Source organism: Furipterus horrens, unplaced genomic scaffold (genome assembly GCF_987537825.1).
Source record: "Furipterus horrens unplaced genomic scaffold, mFurHor1.1.pri manual_scaffold_2, whole genome shotgun sequence".
Classification (NCBI taxonomy): domain Eukaryota; kingdom Metazoa; phylum Chordata; class Mammalia; order Chiroptera; family Furipteridae; genus Furipterus; species Furipterus horrens.
In genome coordinates this window covers 173,460,373-173,464,778 of record NW_028327172.1, presented here as the reverse complement: position 1 = coordinate 173,464,778, position 4,406 = coordinate 173,460,373, and the positions used below count along the sequence as shown (strand labels likewise).

At 36.1% G+C, this 4,406-nt stretch overlaps 1 pseudogene; it reads left to right on the top strand.

Annotated features, from left to right (window-relative positions):
- Positions 1 to 2,300: 2,300 nt before the first annotated feature.
- LOC150020006 (small nucleolar RNA U3) lies at positions 2,301 to 2,393 on the top strand (annotated as a pseudogene).
- Positions 2,394 to 4,406: the final 2,013 nt, after the last annotated feature.

The following is a 4,406-nucleotide window of genomic DNA, read 5'->3' as shown; positions in this document are numbered from 1 at the left end:
CATCACTTGGCTAAATGCTGGGCACACTGTTTCAGGACCAACAATATATCAGAGAAGCCACCAGCAACTTCTGTGGTCCGGGGAGTAAAAAGTTTCAGCACTGGAATGGAATGGCTCACATTGGACCTGGGCTTTATAATTTGATAGACCTAGGTTAACATTTTGTCTGTGCTAATTGTTAGCTGTTTGATCTTGGACGAGTTATTTGATATCCTGTGACTCCTTTGTAAAAGGAGGATGATAAATCATACCTTGTGGAGTTGTTTCAAAGATATATAGGTGAAGTATTTATTTGTATTGCCTTCTCTCCTGCCAATGCAAATATAAGATCTGTATGGGCAGAAACTTTACTTTGTTCCTGCACCTGTTGTGTACATATAATAGTAGACAACTTAAATATTTGTTGCATGATTGAACAAAGGAACTTGTCAATGTTTGTGTGTGTGCATATATATGAGGGCCCCCCAAACCCAGAATTACCTTCTGGAGGGTGGGCCTCTTGTAGTACAGGCTTCTCCCATTAGGTGAGTGTTCTAGGAACCCATTTGTATCAGTGTACCAGCTGGCATTGTTCTGAGAAGCTGCAATTTTTTTGAAGACTCTTTCAACATCTTTGCCCATTTCATGATGGGTAACTTACAAGTGCACCAGCCCACATCATGCTGAGTGTTCAGCATTTTTTGACCAAAAATGGCATGACCCCACTGGCTGCACCCTTTCTATTCACCTGATCTCACCCTGAGCAACTTTTTTTGTTGCCCCAGAGGAAAAAAGCCCTCAAAGGGAAATGTTTTGCTGATTTGAAGAGGTGAAACAAAAACTAGCAGAAGCACTAAGAATCATCAAAATCAATGAGTCCAAAAACTGTTTTGAGCAGGGAAAAAATGTCTCAACAGGTGTATTTTATCAAATGGAGAATACTTTGAAAGTGATTGAAGTTTAAACATGTAAGGATAAATACACAATTTTTTATAGTAAATTCCTGGTTTGGGGATATACCTCAGTAAATGATATGAGAAAAATACTCCCAAGCTGCAGTGGCATTTATAAGATTTTTATCATGGTCAAGTTTGTCTGAATTTCTATTATATTTATTGTTAAACCATGCAAGTAGTATTTAATCACATTCTGTTTTTTTTGTCATAACATGTTTTATTTTCCTCCTTGGACTGTTAAGCTCACAGAGAGTAGAGAGTGGTATTTACCATCATCATCCAGTCTAATGCTATGCTTATAGTATCACTAGATTGAAATAAGAATATATGTTGTGAATTACTAGGAATTTATACTTGATAATGATGATTAGACATGGTCAGATTTTGGCTGAGAATGAAAATATGTTTTCTTCTATTGTCTTCAATGGATCTTTGTCAGATGAACATTTGAAAGACATGATGTCAGTTGGCAAGAAAAGGACAGAAAGATCTATATGAGGGTGTTTATGTTCTAATCCCAGAACAGAAGTTATGAGTTGGTGGATATTTTGAGGTATTCCTTGACAAACATGATCACTCTTGCTTCTGGGCTGTTGCAAGGTGTCTTTACCTGAAAATTTCCTTACTTCCTCTCTTTAATTTGTTGATTCCTATTTATCTTTCAGATTTCAGCTCAATTACACTTTCTCCAAGGGGCCTCTGTGATACTAACCTAAATTGGTTGAGGTGTCCCTCCTCTGGGTTCCCAGAGTGCCCTATACTTTTACTTTTACAATATGTACAAAATTATATTGTAATTTCTGTTTATTTGTTTGTGTCCCCTACTAGATAAGTCCATGATGACAATTGTATATGTCTTATCATTATACCCCAGCACTTTTACTCAATAAATATTTTTGAATAAATGAATGAAAAATAACTAAAGAAAAGGAAAAAGTCTTCAGAATAGTAGCTGTTTTATTGGATGTCTGTTAAGTGACTGAGCCTTTATGTAAGTTAATATTTAATCCTTTCAACAATCCAGATAGGGCATTGAGTTCAGAGAGCTTTACTTGGTCAAAGTGATTCTGCTGAGATTTGAACCAGGATCTCTCTATTCTTTCCACTTGGTTATACTGCGTGTCTTGTACATGTGTATATGTTATTACAAGCTACAAGACTTTGTTACTCCTTATGACAGGCATGTGAAGCTAAGCTTTATCTCCTATTTTATATCTAGTAAGTGGATCCAGGTTAATTTCCTTTCCATGATAACCCAGCTGCCTCATTCTGAAGGATTAAAAGGTATGAGGCCTTAACAAAAATTATAAGATGATAAAAGTTTAAAAAGTGATAAAGAGTTTTTGATTTATCTGTGATAGAAATAAGACTACACTTTCAGGGATCATTTCTATAGTTCACTACTAGAGAAGCTTCTCTGATCGTGTAGAGCACCAGATGAGTGGATTAAAAAACTGTGGTACATTTACACAATGGAATACTATGCAGCAGAAAGAGAGAAGGAACTCCTGCCATTTGCGACAACATGGTTGGAACTAGAGAGAATTATGCTTAGTGAAGTAAGTCGGGCAATTAAAAAAAATACCATATAATATCACCTAATACAAGAGACTAATGAACAACACAAACTAATGAACAAGATTGAATAAAAAACAGAATAGCAGTTATCAGGGGGGAGAGAGGAGGGAGAGAAGGGGAATAAGTAAGGGAAGGGTCTGGTCAAAGAACATGTATAAATGACTCATGGACATGGACAATGTGGAGGGGATATGACTGTGGGAGAAGGGGTGGGCTGGGTGAGGGGGAGCAGTGGGGGAAAATGGGACAACTGTAATTGAAAAACAATAATAAAAAATGTTTTTTAAAAACGGATGTTTAATTTAAAAAAAAGAAATAATTCCAGGTAGATGTATTTTAGCAGAACTGGAATAAATTTTGTATTTTCTTTGCCATTTTTTTCCAAGAAAATAAAAATTAATAAAGTTGGGAATAATTGCTATTAATACTATCAAATTCTTCCTTCTCTTTATTTTTTCCCTTCTCCTTAATATTTTATTATTTTCTGGCCTCTTGCTTATATAAGCTCAGAATTCATCAGATCTCTACAGAAGAGATCATTGCTAATGGGACAAAATCATGCTCTTGGGTGAATCTGATGCAGACCCTACCTCCCATTAGCCTTTTTACCTGTAGCAGTTTGTTTTGAACTTACTGTGCTTATTTTCACTCTTCAAATTGTGCTTCTGGTAGGAGGGAGCTTAGTGGGTTTGCCCAAGGTCATTGACTTTGGCCACCCTTGGCCTATGACTCTTCTGTGTTCTTTACCCTCCCACCAGAAATTGCTTCTGTTGAAAAGTAAGAGGAGTGAGAATGGGGTAGTGGGGAGAGTTGTATTTTTGACTGAAACATGCAGAGACTCAGAACCAAGGGAAGCAGATCTCCACAACACCTTCCAGAAACTGGAGAAATTTCCCATATTTGCAGAGGAAAGAAAATTTAGTGTGAAAAGGAATTCAAATATATATTTTTAGTCCTGCTAGAGCATTTGGCAGCTGCTTTGATACATATAGGTCACTGGGCTGTAGGGCCGTGCAAATGCAAAATCTCAAAAAGGAAAGAGTTTTATTATAAACTTTTAACTAAGTGTTCAATGTAAGAGAAAGATTTTGAAACAAATTGCAAATTTGCAAATAAATTGCTCTAAAGCAAATATTATCATAACATATATTTTGACTCTCAGCTACTTTGTTCTGCCCTGTTCTGTTCTGTAAATGTTTGATGAAGCCACAGTTTGTTATTTACTTTTCTTTGATCTCTCCACCAGCTAAATATATTTGTGTTTCTGTCTTCCTTGTAACTTTGCATTTGTACTATCTAGCATTGGAATTTTGCTGAATAGGTGAGTTTGACTCTTATTTTTATTTATTTTTTACTTGAACAGAGACAACATGGAATTACTTTATTCAAAAATATTTCAAGGTCATTAGATTCAGAGTGACACTGAAAATCTGAATTGTCCTTATCTACACTTTTTATTTTATTTTATTTATTTATTTAAATTGCTGTTCTGTTACAATTCAGTCTCATTGTCCCCCATTGCTCTCCCCTGTCCCACCCAGCCCCCTAACCCCCACAGTCAATAGGGTGGGGATTGACTGTGGGAGTTTGACTTTTAAGGGGGAGAAAGAAAGGAATGTGGATAGCTCAGTCCCAAGTTGTGGTTGAATAGAAGGAAATTCCAGGCTAGTTTAAAAAAAATTGGGGTACAGTTTATATAAAGTCTGTAAATTTTATGCAAACATTTAAAAGTATGTATACATGCATTTAACCCCCACTTAGAAAATACAGAATTTTTTCAGTATCACAGAAGACTCTCAGATGTGCCCTCCCTGACATTACCTACTCCCTATTCTCATTTCCATCACCATAAGTTAGTTTCATCTGGATAGCCATTTTTAACAGTGCTTTTCA